Source organism: Rutidosis leptorrhynchoides, chromosome 3 (assembly GCF_046630445.1).
Source record: "Rutidosis leptorrhynchoides isolate AG116_Rl617_1_P2 chromosome 3, CSIRO_AGI_Rlap_v1, whole genome shotgun sequence".
NCBI classification, from domain to species: Eukaryota; Viridiplantae; Streptophyta; class Magnoliopsida; order Asterales; family Asteraceae; genus Rutidosis; species Rutidosis leptorrhynchoides.
The window spans coordinates 216,840,143-216,859,240 of NC_092335.1; positions in this window are offsets into that span (position 1 = coordinate 216,840,143).

Consider the following 19,098-nt stretch of genomic DNA (forward strand, 5'->3'; position numbering starts at 1 on the left):
TAGGCCCATTGTTGTTGTGGTTTGGCTTCACATTCAAAGTGGTAACCTTGCAATCCTTGCCAACATGTCCAGATCGTTGGCACTTCTCACAGATAACATTGCAATACCCAGTGTGGTGCTTGTAGCACCTATTGCATTGTGGTAGGGTTCCTTTGTAGTTCGGATTGGTGCGGTTGTTGTTGTTGGGGTTGGTGTTGTTGTTGTGCATGTTGTTGTTTTGCCTAAACCCTTCATGTCGCTTTGCCGGGTTTTGATCATAGTTCCTACCCCTGTTGTTGTTGTGGTTGTTGTCCCATTTCCTCTTTTCACCGCTAACAGTTTCAAACTTAGCCTTCTCCGGCTCGTCAAGGATGATTTGATTCAAGAGAGTATGCGCCATGCGCATTGCTTCGGGAACACTTGGTGGCTTGGATGAGGTAACATTACCCTTGATGGACTTAGGAAGTCCCGAGAAGTATTTCTCCAAACGCTTAAATTCGGGGGTGACCATGGTTGGACACATAAGAGCCAATTCCAAAAACCTACGGTTGTAGCTGTTAAGGTCGTTCCCTACGGTTTTCAATTGCATAAATTCGATTTCCATCTTTTGAATCTCGGTTCTCGGACAGTATTCCTCGATCATAGCACATTTAAATTCTTCCCAAGGCGTAGCATACGCCTCATCAATTCCTTTCGCTTGGGCCATGGTATTCCACCATGTGAGCGCGCCATCAGACAGCGTGCAAGATGCAAATTTCGTTTTGTTAGCCTCAGAACAATTGCTAACCCTGAATACCGATTCCAACTTTTCGAACCATCTGGTGAGACCGACGGGTCCCTCAGTGCCACTGAAGTAGTGTGGCTTGCAGTTTTGAAATTCCTTGTAAGTACACCCATCTCGGACGACAGGTGGATTGACAGGCGGTGGTGGTGGAACTTGGGGTTGTCTTTCAGCTAGTGCAGCAGCGACTCGCTCGTTAATCATTTCTTCAATTTGTGCCGCGGTAGGGATAGATCTCCCGTTGGCCATGATGTTCTATACAAACATTTTGACTCAAGTCAAAATCCATTATGCAAATAATAATAATATAGTATATAACAACCAACATGAAAACAGCACAACACATGTTGATTAAGTAATGCAAGCATATATAAGTACCACAAAACCATGATATGATAACGTAAATAGAACACTTGCGCACAAAGTAACAACACAAATTCCATTCATTAATGATAATAAGTTCATACATTACAATAAGTTCGTACATTACATAAGTGAAATATGAAATTACAAAAGAGATTACAATACAGAATCTAGTACAAAGTCCTACGGCGATGGTGGGTACAAGATGTCCAAAACATGAGTCAACTGCTCCTCGAGCTCAGTAACTCGAGTCTGGAGAATCTCAATCTCCCGCCTCATTTCCTCATTAGAGGAAGATGATGGGGCAGGTGGTGCTGGCGGTGCAGGTGGAGCCGGTGGTGCTGAAGTGGATGGTCCGGCTCTGGGTGGAGACGGTAATATCAGTGGGTCGGCGGGGTACGGCACCAGCCGTTTACGAGCAGTGATCCTACGATGCCGACCATAAGCGTCAGTGACAGTACGACCAGGAATTATGCCAGCGAAGCGATACCGCTTCTTCGGCGGGGTAGAAGGTGCCTGAATCGGTCGGTCAGCGGGATCCTCCTCATCACTGGAGTCGTCAGATGAGGTGTCGTCTGAAGAAGCATCGGTGGAAGAACCGTCGTCTGAATCATGCGGTGGTGGCGCGGGTGGCTCAACATATCCGAAAGCGGCCAACATCTGTCGGTGTCGGCCTGGCGTAATCACGGCTAAGCGGCCGTCGGCAGTGCGTCGGCAAGGTGTGCGCCAGTGATTACGGAAGGGTCCTTCCCCAAACTCTGCGGGGATCTCCATGCCACCAATGCGAGCCAGTTGCCTCAGGGGTCTGGAAGAAGACGCCGGGATAGGCACACTAGAGCTAGCTCCAGAACTAGAGGCGCCGGGGTCGCCAGTGGGTGTCGGGGCCGGAATGTCAGCAGCAGCAGCAGCAACAGGTGCAGCAGTGGGTGGAACAACGGGGCCTGAGCCGCTCGGGATGTCAGTAGGTGGAACGTCCGACATCTGAACAAGGAAAAATAAATTTTCCATGTCAGTATGTCATAAAGCAAGCAAATAATAGGCCAACAGTTTAATTCATGTATAACAATAAGTAGCATGGCAATATCAGTAATCGTACGAAACTATCATGCAATCGAAAGCAAGTAATAGCATGTAGTATTGAAATCACGTAGTAGCATACGGCATATAGCAGTAACAGTAAGCAGCAGCATGTAGTAAGTTCAGCGGAAACAAGTAAACTAACAAGTTGTAGATTAGCCCTATTAGTGAATCCTACTCGGGTCGGTCTTAGACTCACTAATGCATCCTAATTCCCTACAACCAATGCTCTGATACCAAATGTGACGCCCCGTACTAAATCATCATGTACGGACCATCAACAACAGGATCATTACAAGGTTAAGTACTATATGCGTTTTCAAAACAGAGTTTACATTCATAAATAAAAGTGACGTCATAACATACGTCAATTGTTTTACAAATCAAAAGTATGCTTCACAGAGTAGAAGCATTAAATAAGTGTACGTGACCATAATGGTCGTTACATAACATAAGTTCATAAGTAAAAAGTTTGAATGCAACATAAGTAGTCATGCGATAACAACTCTAGGCAGCGGGTTCTACAGCACGACTAGTAAGATAGCGGAAGCGACTTCAAACACCTGAGAAAATACATGCTTAAAAAGGTCAACACAAAGGTTGGTGAGCTATAGTTTAAGTATAACAGTAATGTAAGTAGGCCACGAGATTTCAGTGCTACAACGAGCGTTTCAAAAGTATGTAAAAGTATATGCTTAACCGTGGGCACCCGGTAACTAACTTAACGTTTAATGTACCCCCTTAAAGTGCACTTGGCAAGTGCGTATAACCTCGAAGTATTAAACACTCGTTAAATGCTAGCGCTACTAGCCCGAGTGGGGATGTCAAACCCTATGGATCCATATCTAAGATTCGCGTTCACGGTTCAAAAACCAATGATTAAACGTTACCGAGCTAAAGGGAATGTTTATGCCGTTGTATAACCCACACATATATAAGTTTAAGTACTCGTGCCTAGTATGTAAAACATAAAATCCGCATGTATTCTCAGTTCCCAAAATAAGTTAAAGTAAAAAGGGAATGCTATAACTCACAATGATTAGTAGTAATGGTAAGGTAGTAGTCGGAAAGTGGTGTGCAAGTAACGGTCCAAACGTCCTCAACCTAAGTCAAATAGCACTAAGTCAATAAGTCGTCTCAAAAGGTTTACAAGTACATAATTAAGGTCATAAGGGTCATCATCAATCATCATTAAACAAAAGGTAACAAGTAAGACTCGTTTATGAAAGTCGTTTAAAACAAAGGCTGACTTCGGTCAGTAACCACGGCCTCTACCCTTACTGAATTAAGGTGAGACCAGTGGTCATGGCTCCGTCTATGAGTCCCTTAAGTGTGGTAAAATTTACAGAAGCAAACTCGTCTTGGTTTGACCGTGGCGACGGTCTAAGTGCGAGTAGGTCAGAAATTTCTGCACAACGTTAAAGGACATGGTAACGATCGGAGGGCCATAAATCCTAAACCGTAACTCGGATTAAGACGAGTCCTATATGAAAAGTTATCTACTCGAAAAGTTCTATCTAAAAATCAAGGTTAGAACAGCCCAGGTCTACTGGTCTGTTCCAGAAGCATCAGGTCAGTAGGTTTTGGACAGAACAGTGGGTTTTGGAGAGTTCCGGTTGTCTCGGTGCTTGATGTTCATCACGGTTCTCATTCTTGATGCGTATAGCTTCAAGTGTACAACTCGTTGATGTGTTAACATCATTTTGACCAACGTTTGTCCATCATAACTCAAGTGCAAGTGTTGTAAGTGTTTGATGAACCAAGGTTACATGTAAGTTTATGAACAAGTTCATGAACACTAAGAAAGATCACAACCAAGTGTTGGATCCATGATACTTGCACCAAAGTGTAAGCTCTTGTTGGTTTCATGTCCTTGTTCAAATGTGTAGTAAGCAACTAACAATAAGAAATAAATAAAAATGAATGATAAGCCTAAACCAACCATGAAGGTGGTATTCTAGTAACATACAACAAACAAGAACACAAGTAACAATTATAAAGATTATAAACTTTAAATCTTTGAAATAAATAAAGTAGAAAGCTAATCTAAACAAGAAGATGATTCATAGTTGCTCTTACTTTTAAAGATTCAACCAAGTTGATCTTTAAGTGAAGTAACTTCAAAGTTACTTCAAGAACTACAAGTAAAGAGTTTATACAACTATGAACTTTAATTCTTTGAAACAAAATATGTAGAACATAACTAGGGAGATTATGTTCTTGAATGTTCTTGTTATAACAAGATAAAGGTGAAGAAATCAAACTAGTAAGTTTGTTCTTGAAAGTTAGAAAGTAAGTAACATATAACTAGTAACTTCATGTATTCAAACATTAAGTAAGAACAAGTAAACAAACAACAATTGATGATGATGATTAATGTTTATGAAATCAGTTTTTACCAACAAAGAAAAGAAGAAAAGAAGTTGTTTCAAACACTTACAAGTATGAGAGAAAAAGAGAAGAAAGTTTGAGGGAATATGCAAGTAATGTGTGTGTGTTTTGAGAGAAGACTTCAAGTGAGTATGTAGTGTAAAAAGAAAATCAAATCACCACTATATGGTCTATATGGATTCGGCATTCAGCTGAAAGGGAGGGGGGGAAGGTTAAGTTTAATGGTTATTTGAATGAAAAGCTTGCAAAAGTTGGGTAAAAGGGTGGTGTACATGGGGATAACAAGTAATTTGATTCCAAATGCACAAACTAACTAGTTACTTATGAAAGTAATACTTACAAGTATGCAAGAGTGGGCTTAATGTCCATTAAAAGAAGTAGGGTGGGCTTGTGAGTCTTATTCAAGAGTCCATTACACTAATTAAAGCCCAAGTTGCAAATAATCCAAATAAGTCCAACTTAAGCCCAAGTAATTAACTAAAAGCCTTAGTTAATTAAAATGATTAATAAAATTAATCATGAATGTAAATAATATCTTAAAATATTATTCGTGCAAGTTCCGGGTGTCACAAAGACGTTTCGGGCATTTAAAGTTCAAGTACGGGCAATTAAAGCAACATGTAAATGTAATAACATACATTCGTTTAATCAAGCGTATTAATAATAATAATTATTAATAAATAACGTAGGAAAAACCAGGGTCGTTACAGTATCACCTCAAGGTAATAGTAGAAGTAAACAGATTCTTCTGATGGAAAATTGAAAAGAAAAATGACAGAAATAATATTTAAGAAAATATTAGGGATTAGAACTGGACTAAGCATTTTCACAATCTTTTGGATGTATGAACTAAGAAAGAAAGTATAGGAATGGTGAGAATAATGGAACGGAAGAGCTTAATTTATAATGGAAATATCAGACAGAGTAATCAAGGCAAATCACCGTATTTAATTATAGAGATCTTAATTTCCTTACTCGCCGAAGAATCAAATCTTTTAGATTTCGAAGATTTTCTTTAAATCCCTTGAATTCCGGAATTCAACCCTAACTCTGCCAAAAGTTAAGATGAATCTTTACTTTTCCTATTTTAATCTTTTGTGATAGCTTCACTCGTACTCTTCGAATAATCGAATTATTTTTATCCATATTACTCAATGATGATAAAACTCAAGTTATCAACTCATATTCGTCATGAAAACATTTTTATTGCTAGCCATGACCACGTCACTCAAATTTCGGGACGAAATTTCTTTAACGGGTAGGTACTGTGATGACCCGGGAATTTCCGACCAAATTTAAACTTAACCTTTATATAATTCCGACACGATAAGCAAAGTCTGTAATGTTGAGTCTCAAAACTTGTGAACTATTTTCATAGATTCATTTAACCTTTGACCGATCTCGAAGATTCACTAACAATTGTCTGTAAATAATTATATATATGTAAATATAAGTATAAGTGTATATATAATATTTCGAATAAATAAAGTACACTTAATCAATTGGAATTATAAATGAAAAATAATAAATAGAATAATTAAGTTACTATTATATGAATTTATATAAATATGTATGTGATATTATTATATATGATTTCTATAAATAATTATTATTATATTGTAAGGTATAAATAATAGATATTTAATATATGTTATTACATATATATATATATATATATATATATATATATATATATATATATATATATATATATATATAAATGTAAGTATAAATAGTAATATGAAATAATAATAAATAAGTAAAATAATATACAAGATAATATGGTTGTTAAAATAAATACATGTATACATATATATGAATATGAATTCTATAATAATTGATGGTTATATATTGTAAAATATCAAAATGTATAAATATTAAATACATAATTGTAATATCAATATATTTAATTACAAAATAAAAGAAAAATGTTATTTATGATTAATATTAATATCAGTATTATTAATATTACTAATTTATTATATATAGATATTGAATCTGATACATTTATATTGTTATATTATTATTACTAAATAATACAAATTATTATTTGTTATCATTATCATTTTTATAATAAATAGATTCATTATTGTTATTTATTAATATTATTATTAATATAATTATAATTATGAATTATTAATATTATTATTATAAAAACCGTATTTGTGGATTCAGTCACAGAATCTGTTTTATGTAACATCACACTGTATTTAATTTTGTTTATATCTCAAAAATCGTTGCATAAGCAGTAGTGATAGTACAGATTAGTTGAGTTTACCCATTGGATTATTAATTTAAGTGTATCTGATTGAAATTGCTGTCTCAAAATTGTTACCAGTCCAAATCAACCTACATTGTAGATAAATCGATCCCATCATCTTATTAAGCCTCAAGTAAATGATATCTATCAATATATAAGTTATATACAACCTGCAGTCCATAAAAAAATTTGTTTTTTTTAAGAACAGGTACTGCCCTGTTCATGGTTCCTTAAATCAAAAACCCTGAATTTGAGTTCAATTCCAAAATCCTTTAATAAAGTTAGGTTAGGAATCTTTTGTTCAAACTATCTGAAAGATTTCAACTTCTAATTCATCGATTTGAATTCAAATTTTGGGAGTCAAAGTTGTCATTACAAAAGTCAACGAAATTGTTCAATGAGAAATTGATAATCGTTTTGCTATTTCTGATGAGATTAACGATCCAAACACTTTCTAATTATGATTTAGAACAGGTTTTATATTTTAAGTTTTGTCTAAAACACGTTAGAAATTCAAAATTGATTTTAAGTTTTCAAACGGGTTCAAGTGTTCTTCCTAATCTGTTGCTGCTATTTTTATTTCTTTCTTTGGTGTTTGTTAATTCGATTCCCAGTTACTGGTTAATCCTAAGTCGATTAAATACCACTTAGTTTGTGTAATTAAATAATTAGGTTATGTTTTTTTTCTCTGGTCGACCTGACTCAGTAAAGAAGAAGATGAAATATAAAGTATTAGGGGTTATATAAATATGGAGGAAGAATTAATCAGAAAAACGTAAACGGAGCAGTGGTATGGGGGAGTGTTGGTTAACCGAGAGGTCTCGGGTTCGATCCTGACTAGTCTCATTTCTTTTTAGTCGGAATTTCTTTGAGGTATATCTCCTAATTATTATTATTATTATTATTATTATTATTATTATTATTATTATTATTATTATTATTATTATTATTATTATTATTATTATTATTATTATTATTATTATTATTATTATTATTATTATTATTATTATTATCATCATCATTTTTCATTATTGTTATTATTATTATTATTATTATTATTGTTATTATTATTATTATTATTATTATTATTATTATTATTATTATTATTATTATTATTATTATTGTTATTAGTAGATATTATTAATATTACTAGTATTATAACTATTAAAAGTATTATAATTAGTATTATTAATATAGTTATAAGTATTATTATTATTATTATTATTATTATTATTATTATTATTATTATTATTATTATTATTATTATTATTGTTGTTGTTATTATTATTATTATTTTGATTATCATTTATGTAGTTATTATTACTAATGTTATTACTATGATTATTATTATTGTTATTAATCTTATTGTTATTATTAGTAGTATAACACTTATTATTATAGTTATAAGTATTATATCCATTAAAAATTATCATTTATATTAGTATCATTATCATTTTAGACGTATTATTATTATTAACAAAAGTATTACCATTAGGATTACCATTCGTAAAAAGATTTTTATAATTATTAATAGGCATTAAGTATTAACAACAAAATTATTATTTTTATAAACATTATTATTATTAAATTATTCATTATATTAAAAATTACTGATATTATCATTATCAATATAGTTATTATTATTACTAAAACTATTTTTACCAAAATTATTATTTTGTTTTCATTAAAATTATTATTTTATTATTATCAGCATAATCTATATCGATATTACTAAAAATAGTTACGTTTATGAAAATGAAAATTTTAAAGATATTATTAAGATTGTAAGTATGTTTTTAAATCAGATTAACAAAGTTTATATAAATATTCATATATAACATGATAAGAATTTTTATGAAGATACTAACCAAATATATATCAATATAACTATATACACATTAAACATTTTGAATATATACACAAACTAGATAAGTATAAGTATAATATATAATTTAAGATACAATATGTAAATTTGTTCAATTACGATTATATATTTTAATAAATATACAAATGATATAGGTTCGTGAATCCGAGGCCAACCCTGCCTTGTTCAATGTCGTCATATGTATTTTTACTACAAAATACATTAGGTTAGTTTCATTTGCCTTTTTACCCTTTTATATTTTTGGGCTGAGAATACATGCGCTACTTTTATAACTGTTTTACGAAATAGACACAAGTAATCAAAATTACATTATATGGTTGAATGATCGAAGCCGAATATGCCCCTTTTTGCTTGGTAATTTAAGAATTAGTAAACCGATCTACTAATTGACGCGAATCCTAAAGATAGATCTATGGGCCTGACGAACCCCATCCAAAGTACCGGATGCTTTAGTACTTCGATGATGTTTTATATCATGTCCGAAGGATTTCCCGGAATGATAGGGGATATTCTTATATACATCTTGTTAATTTCGGTTACCAGGTGTTCAATCCATATGAATGATATTTTTGTCTCTATGCATGGGACGTATATTTATGAGAAATGAAAATCTTGTGGTCTATTAAAATGATGGAAATGATTAGTTATGTTAAACTAATAACTCACCAACCTTTTGGTTGACACTTTAAAGCATGTTTATTCTCAGGTATGAAAGAAGTCTTCCGCTGTGCAATTGCTCATTTTAAAGATATTACTTGGAGTCATTCATGACATATTTCAAAAGACGTTGCATTCGAGTCGTTGAGTTCATCAAGATTATTATTAAGTCAATTATAGTTAGATATATTATAAAATAGTATGCATGCCGTCAACTTTTGATGTAATGAAAGATTGTCTTTTCAAAAACGAATGCAATGTTTGTAAAATGTATCATATAGAGGTCAAGTACCTCGTGATGTAATCAACTATTGTGAATTGTTTATAATCAATATGGACTTCGTCCGGATGGATTAGGACGGGTCTTTACAATAGATGATCTTAAAAAGGCTTATCAAGTTCTTAAGAAGTAATATGAGGATAATCTTTATTTTAAGAATAGAGAAAAAGAGTATAGGGACATAATTAAGACATTAGACGATCAGGTGATCGATTTGAAATCGAATGTGTTGTTAAATACTCAGACCATAATGAGGCAGAATAAGGAGATAGATGAGCTTAAGAGAGAAAAAGAATCCTTTAAGATCAGTTTTGAAACTGAAAAGGAAAAGGCCTATATTTACAAGAGATCTGCGTTTGTCCTAGAGTATTGTCAGAATGTTGGAGGAAAAGAAACTGGTGGTGATTATAAACAGTGTCCTCCTCCATTCGAGCATGACTATAGTTTCCCACCTCCGGAGAAACAGTTCGGGGAAGATTATGTTCCCATTCAACCGACCGAACAAGATAAGGGTAACGGGATAGGTACATCTGAGACTTATAGTGCAGGAGTAGAAAAGACTGAAAATGTAGAAAAACCTAACCCTGAAACTGTTAAAATTCTGAAAAATCCAGAAAATCAGAGACCAATAAAGATTAGGAACCGATCGCCAATTAAATTTGTTAAAGGTCCTAACTTTGAGGAGGAGGACTTCTTGAAACCTGCTGGAAATTTGCAATCAAGGTATGTTCCTCTGCCAAAACGGTCTCCTGATAGAACTCCTGAGCGATCTCCTGTAAACAGGAGATCCCCACCCAGATATTTTAGAAATAGATCTCCACCTACTCGTAGACCTAGCTTCAATTCCTATTTTAGGGATGATAAAATTGAAAATGTGCGTACATGTTTGCATTGCGGGTTCGGAGGTCATAGGGTGATTCATTGTTCTAAACGATTTGTAGCACCCAGAAGGAGGATTGAGCTGAGTCCTCCTAAAAGGTTTCAAAAATTTCGATCAACTTCTCCTCCTAAGAATCAGATGTCTTCTAGACCTAACTCTCATGGGTCAAGTCAACATGTGATTTATGAGAATCAATCCACGATTGAAAATAGTAAAAGGGTTTAACAGTATAATGTTTATTTTAAGAAACTCTTACATAAGAACCAAATGTGGGTGACAAGTGAGGGTTCTAATGGGGCTAGTGGTTCGGGCACCACTTTAAAGGAAAATGAAATGGCTGTTAATGTAAATGGGAAACTCATTGCCGTAAAGGCATGGGTATCCCCCTCAAACTAATCATTTTTCTTTTTATTTGTGCAGGTCGCCTACAGTCCAAACAAAAACACTTGGATTGTTGATAGTGGGGCATCCAGGCACATGACAGGAAACATGTCTCTGTTGAATGATGTTAAATCTGTTGAGGGTGGACCTATTTCTTTTGCTGGTGATCAAGGAGGATTTATAACTGCTCAAGATATGATTTCAAATTCTTCGGTCAGTTTTGACAAAGTGATCTATGTAAAGGAAATGTCCAATAACCTGCTGTCTGTCTCTCAAGTGTGTGACAAGAGGCACAAAGTTTTATTTGATGAACAACAGTGTTATATCATGAGAAAAGATTATAAAGTACCAGATGATATGATTCTTATGACGGCACCTAGATGTCAAGACTTGTACATTCTGGATATGTCAAAGGCATATATGAACACAGCTACAGGGCATCAGGCTTTTGTGTCCAGAGCTTCTGAGCAAGAGTTAATGTTATGGCATAAGAGGATGGGTCACTTGAGTTTCAGGAAAATGAACCATTTAGTTCACAATTGTTTAGTTGAAGGGGTAAATGTTAAAGGGTTTCAGGCTCCTGATGGTTGCGTGCCGTGTAAGAAGAGGAAGCAAGCTAAGAAACCACATAAGACTAAGAAACATCATTCCATTGATACTCCTCTTGAGATGCTTTATATGGACCTCTTCGGTCCAGTTAACAAGAAGAGTATTACTGGACACTCCTATTGCTTAGTGGTTACTGATGAATACTCACGATTTACGTAGGTTGTTATGCTGAAAAGTAAAGCTGATACTTTCGAATAAATCAAGTTGCTGATCACGAGGCTTGAAACGTTGTACAAATTGAGGGTTCGTAGGATCCGGACAGATAATGAGACAGAGTTTAAAAATAAGAAAATGGAAGAGTATTGTAATGAAAGAGGAATTCAACAACAATTCAGTTCACCTTATACTCTGCAGATGAATGGTGTTGCTGAAAGAAAGAATCGTACTCTAATTGAGACTGCTAGGACCATGCTGGCTGACTCAGAATTACCAGTTACCTTTTGGAGTGAGGCAGTTTTGAATGCGTGCTATATGATGAATATAGTGCTTGTTGTGAAACGTCATGGCAAGACATGTTATGAGCTGCTTCTGAAAAGAAAACCTCACATTAAACATCTTGAACCGTTTGGTTCTCTTTGTACTATGATGGTTATAGATTCAGGTGGGAAATTCAATTCGAAAGCTGTTACATGTAGGTTCTTGGGTTATGGGAATGTGTGCAAACGAGTTTACAATATGGAATCACGGTGTGTTGAAGAATGTACCGAAATTGATGTTCAAAGACATGCAGCAATTCCATCTGGAAAAGGGTACACATGGCAGTTTGATTATGATAAGTTGTTTGATTCATTCAAGCTTCCAGAGGATGACTCTGATGATGAAGAGATAGCTGCACAAATGATGTATAACATGCGTCTCAATGCTGAACGTATGTCTGATGTGCGTACGCAATCTCAAGTGCCTAAAATAACAGATAACACAGCACCAGTGACAGGGACTAATGATGATGACTCGGACTCAGGGGATTCAGTTCTAGCACTAGAGGAATCGACCTTACAGTCTGAGGGGGGGGACTTTATCTGGATGAAGTATACGAGGACTTGGTAGAGGAAGAACTGAATAGAACTGTGTTGGAAGAACCACTTCAAGATGAGGAACTCACACAAACAGTTACTGTGGATCCTTTACAAACTAATACAGATGACATCATTGAAACTAGCAGACTAAGACGGTCAGGCAGATAGATTTCTCTCTCTAAATGTTTTGATGATTATGTAATTAACCCAGCAAGTGTTTCAGGTGCTGATACAGGTGAATCTTCTGCTTCGAATGAACGTGTAACACTCTCTGCAAATGTTGTTACTGCTTTTTATACTGAATTGAATCAGACCGGAAGAATCTTCAGGAATGCGTACTGTGCTTTTGTATAGCAAATCGTACCGAAAGACGTCAAAGATGCTTTGCAGTATGATTTAGTGGGTTTCAGCTATGCAGGAAGAACTTCAACAGTTTAATCACTTGGGTGTTTGAAGATTGGTAATACCACCTACATGTTGTAAGCCGTATGGCCTGAAGTGGGTATTGAAAAATAAGATAGATGATCAGGGTATCGTGATCCGGAATAAAGCAAGATTAGTTGTTCGAGTTATCAACAAATTCCAGAAGTTGATTATGACGAGGTATACGCTTCGGTTGCCAGACTTGAGGCGATACGGATGTTTTTAGCATTTGCTTCGTGGAAAGGTTTTAAAGTGTTTCAGATGGAGGTTAAGAGTGCGTTTCTATATGGTACTCTCCAAGAAACTGTGTATGTAACTCAGCCACCGGGCTTTGTTGATCTACATCATCCAGAGAAGGTGTATCTCTTAGAAAAGGCGCTTTATGGTCTTCACCAAGCCCCGAGAGCTTGGTATTCTACTCTGTCAAACTATATGATAGAGAATTGTTTTAGACGAGGGGTCATCGATCAGACTCTTTTTATTAAGGAAAGGGGGGACGACATTATGTTGGTACAAGTATATGTGGACGATATCATCTTTGGGTCAACCGATCAGAAAATGGTTGATGAGTTTTAGGACGTAATGCAAAAACGGTTAAAGATGAGTTCACTAGGGGCCATTAATTTCTTCTTAGGGTTGCAGGTTGATCAAACTGAAAAGGGAATTTTTCTGCATCAATCAAAGTATGTAGCTGACATCATGAGCCAGTTCAAGATGGAAGATGAACGAATTGCCAAGAATCCTCTGTCGGTGAATCACGGGATTACACCAGAAAATACAGGGCCGAAAGTCAATCCGACTCTTTACATGGCTATTATTGGTTCCTTAATGTATCTTACATCATCTCGCCCAGATATCATGTTCGCTACTTGTTTGTGTGCCCGGTATCAGGCACAACCGAATGTGAATCATATGTTAGCAGCAAAGAAGATCATGCGTTATCTAAAGGGAACTCCAAGTTTGGGCTTATGGTATCCTAGAAAGGATGGGTTCGATCTAACGGCTTTTAGTGATTCTGATTATGAGGGTTGTAAGAGAGACTTCAAATCAACCTCGGGAGGTTGTCAGTTTCTAGGTAGCAGGTTGATAAGTTGGCAGTGTAAGAAACAAATGGCAGTCGCACAATTGATGTGTGAGGCTGAATATATTGCAGCGGCAAGTTGTACTTCTCAAGTTGTCTGGATTTAACAACAACTTCGGGACGACGGTTTGAAAATTTCTAACACTCCTATATATGTTGATAATACTGCTACTATTGATGTTACTAAGAATCATGTTAATCATTCTAAGACCAAACACATGGGGATCAAGTACCATTTTATTAGGGACTGTTATGAAAAGAAACTAATAGATGTCCTGCAAATAGGTACAACAACCCAAAGGGCTGACTTGTTTACAAAAATGTTTGATAGACCCCGTTTCCTATTCCTATTAAATGTGTTAGGTGTGAAAGATAGGGCGGAAGTTGTGTCCGACAAGGAGTTATTGAAGTAACCATCCATCTGTATCATTTGTATATTTTGCATTTTACATCATTTTTGCATGCTACTTAGTTTCTTTTTGTGTTTTGCATTATCATTTTATTTTCTGTTATGCATTTTTAAATTGAAAAACCAAAAATATTGTGTTTATTTGCTTTCTGTTGAGTAGAATAGTTGATAAAATTGCTTCATCAGAAAATACAAAAACATTGAAAAATGAAAAAGCCATAAAAATTAGAAAAATTAGAAAATGAGAAGTTGTTATGTGAAAATGGGAAATGATTGTATTACTGAACTTGCATGTTAAGCGTTCTGCGTAAAAAATAGTAGTACATGATTAGTTAATGAATGTTGATAAATTTTGAGGATTGAATTTTGGAATGAGAGGATCACTTGTGCATAAAGTAAATAATCTTGGCAAGGAAATCGCGGAAAGGTTTACAGCGGTTGACGGTAGTCACCTACCTATCACTGAGAATGTATTGAGAAATGATTGTTCAGGAACTCAACAGACGGTTGAGGTCTCCCCTGCTAATATTTATACTCTAGTGAAGGATTGCCAAGTAAGTCCACAAGGTGAGTTTACTCTGTTCGAACCTATACCAGTTTCTGTGTACCTTTATTGCTTGGGCCGAAACGTCTTAGGTTAGTCAGGTATCCAAAGGGGGTGTTCTCACTATGAACGGGTCGAAAAGTGCAATTCTGTATCACAGACATTTTATCGGTTTGAGAAAGTTATTGAAGGAGACTGCTTCAACGCCAAAGATTAATGTTGCAGTGTGGTTCATCTCTAAGTGTGGTGCACATCATCCAAGTTGTATTTATTCTTTTATTTCTAGTTGTTTTTATTTATGTTTCAGTTTGGAAAGGCAAAAGAGCAACATCAGAAAATCCAAAAAAAAAAAAACAAGTGGATTCAGTTATTGGTTATTTATTCATGTATATATAGTTTAGAAGAATTACCGATGATGCACCACAGCTACTACGAAGAGTTCGTGCTATTAGATGGTACAGACTATGTGTCTATCAGAAATTTAATTCTTCTTGTGAAAGATGATCAAACGATATGCTGATCAGAACAATTTAAGTTATCTATATCCGAGGGGGAGAAGTGCCAGAGTTTCAGATCTAGAAAACTCAAATCATTCTGTACATTTATTATCTGTGATATGGGTTGTGCCGATTGATCTAGATAGCTGGGGATATCTTCTGGAGGGTATTCTGATTTAGAATTCCATCACTCCCAAAATCATCATTTCATTCCATCATTATTAGCTTTCCGCTCAAGCATGGGGTTTATAGCGACTGGTAACTGTGTTCTTACGGAGTATGCAATAAAATTGAGATAAACAAAGCTTTCTGAATCGAATGGTATAAGTTTAAGGTAGAAGCTCATGGCTGATAGGGTTGCTAGAAACATCGTGAGATGTTCCTGTTCAATCAAATCGAAAGTACATCGAGGTGATAGCTGACAGCTTCAATATATTGTGCTCAATTAACTACCTAAAAAATTTATGCGATCTAAAGTGAGGACTAAGCTTAAGATTATTTACCCATGTGTGTAAGTGATTTTCACAAAGTCTGGGAGGAAAGTCTGATAAGTTTATTGATTTTCAAAGACTAAAAGTGTAAGTGCTTGAAAATCTAAATTGGAACAAAAAGTTCTGAATGAATAAATTGAACAAGGTTATTAATTGCAAATCATAGTTTAGTTCTGATCCCAAGAAAAATGTTGATTAATTCATCTTCTCACAAAAATATGGTAGTCTACTATGTTAGCTGTATAGTTTGTTCTTGACGATTTAATATGTTTTCATACTTGTGATATACATTATGCTAGTTTATTGATTTAATTCATCATATGTATATGCCTGCATTTGTTTTCCATTGTTTACATTATAAAATGAAAAAGACAAAAAGATTCAGTGTGATTTTAATATTTTTGCATCTTTCATACTGTATATTGTTGCATATCATTTTGTGGTTACTTCATAAACTCTGTATGTGTGGACCAAGGGGAGTAAGCAAGTGTGTAAGTGTTAGTGGAAGAGATCCGTAAAATGAAAAGTTTATTAAGTCGGGTATTCACTTATTTGACTTAGGTTAAAATGCTTTTGGATCTGGAAAAGATGTGTAAAGTTGAGATTTTATGGACTAGTTTACATAAGTGAGTTGAATTGGTTGAGAATTAGCGTTAGAAGAAACGAGAATGAAAATCTAGTTTTAATGTTTTAATTGCAACCGGACGGTTACACAATGCAACCGCACGGTTACACCATGTAACCGCCCGGATAAGTGAAATTTAAGGGTTTTTGGAATTAAATTCTAACCGCACGGTTACATATTGCAAATGCACGGTTACGTGTTTTTAGGCCGGATACAACCCTGCAACCGCACGGTTGCAGGACGGGTATAAATACCCAGACTCAGAACCGTGGGTTGCTTGTGCTCTCATATGGTTAAGTGTTAAATTCATCTAAAATTGCAAAGTGTTAAGGGGAGCTTTTGATCTCGTTTTTCTGAATCTACTTGTGTTTCTCATCAATTTCATCTACTACAGGTTCTATTTCATCCATTAAATCTCTTGTTTTAATTAGTTTTTTTATTTTTTTGTTAAGATCAATATTGAGAGTGTTGATGTGTTTTAACTGAAATTGTTGTTTTAAACATGCTAATCGGAGGTATTAGATGCTATAACAATGATTTATTTGATGATCAATACTCGTTTTGGTGGATTTGGGTTTTGAAAACCCTAACAGTTTGGATGAATACAATCGCACGGTTGCACCCTACAACTGCACGGTTATGCGTGCAAACGAGTACTATTATGTGCATTCGCACGGTTTCACAACAAATTTAAAATCTAAACATGCATTGGTGCATCCGTATAAATTAGGACATACCCGTATGGTTACACTTGCAACCGTATCTGTTTTTATTGCAACCCTACGGGTACATGTCAGAAACCCTAATTTTGATTTTTAGCTGATAATTTTTGTGTTTGCGATATTATGGCTGTGTATTTCAGATATGTCTGGGACTCCCGTTTCAAGTGTTCTTACTGTCAGGGCAACCGGTTCAGGTTCTGGTCAGACACGTGCTGAAAAGAAGACTAAACCGAGAAGGGTGACAAAGTCTCGATCTTAGAAGGCTGCTGAGCATAACAATGAGTTGCAGGTTGGACCTAACAATAACACGATTGCAAACTTGTAATAAGATTGATACTTTAGCTGATTATCATGGGATTATGGAGTTTCTTGAGCGTTCTCGGATTTACACAGCTATCACTATTGATGTGCCAGCTTATGTGTCTCATCAACGTGAATTTTGGAAGAATGTTACTTTGTCCAAAGCTATGGATGGTGAACGAAGGATTGATGTGCTGAACAGTATGGTTCAGGGTAAGCCGATTGTTGTTACTGAGAGACATATCAGGAGACTTTTAAACTTCCCTGATAAGGTAGATATGAAAACAAGGTTGAATTTGGGACTTGTCAAAGGCTGTTTCCAGAGATGTAAGTATTCTGGGGATTTGACTAAGTCAAAAGTGTTGAAGTCAGGTTTCTGTCCTACTTTCATGTATTTGGCTCATGTTATTGTTCACTATTTGAGTTCAAGAAGGGAAGGTCATGATGACTTAAACTTTGTGATGCAATCAATGATGGTGGCTTTAATTCTCAATCTTCCGTATAACTTCTCTGGAGTTATTTTTGATTACTTGATCGAGAACAGCAAGTTTAAATCTGATCCCTATCTGCTTTATCCTCGATTTCTTCAGCTAGTTATTAATTCTCAGCATACCGAGCTTATCAGGGAGGATAAGGATCTCATTAAGCTAAATGTTATGACCAATGAGTTGGTGAGGCGTATGATTTACTACAAGGGTAAAGTAGCACCACCAAACCGTCCTTTGTTTGGCCATCTAAAAAAGGCTGATTATGTTGCAAGGAACCCTAGAATGTGGAGAAATGAGGATAGTGATTCTGACAAAGAGGATATTATTCCTGATTTTGCAGAAATGGAAGATGAAGATGAGGTGGTTGAGACTGGTTCTCACTCAAGTTGAACAGCTGATGATCTCGAGAATTACAGCTTGGAAGATGAGGTTACCGAAGGTGGTGAGTTGTTGATGTCGTTAAAAAGGAAGGAAGTTCAGGTGGATGAACCTTGAGAAGACCAAAAAGAAAGAGAGGTCATGTGAGAAGGGTTGTTGATCCTTCAGGTGGGGGTTCAGCTACTAAAAGAGATAAGGCACCGTCTACTCAACGTGTTCAGGTGACTCCGGCACTACCTGCTCAACCTACTTAATAAGCTCTAACATCTCAAGTTGCTTCTATGCAGGAGGGTAGCTCGCTAGCTCTTGCAAATGCTAATCCGACATTTGTTACTCTTCAGGCTACTGTGCTAAACTTGGTTAAGGTTGATGAGATGACAAAGAAGGAAAAAGAGAAAAAGAAAAGGGTGAATGAGTTACAAGCTAAAGTGGACTCATTGACTTCTGAACTTGAGAAATCTCAGAAGGTAGCTGCTGATATAAACAGTTAACAGAAAAACAGGCTAAGAGGATCAGGCGGGTGGATAGTCGTGATCGAAAGTTTAAAAGAAATATAGAAGCTGATCCTCAAGATGGGTCAA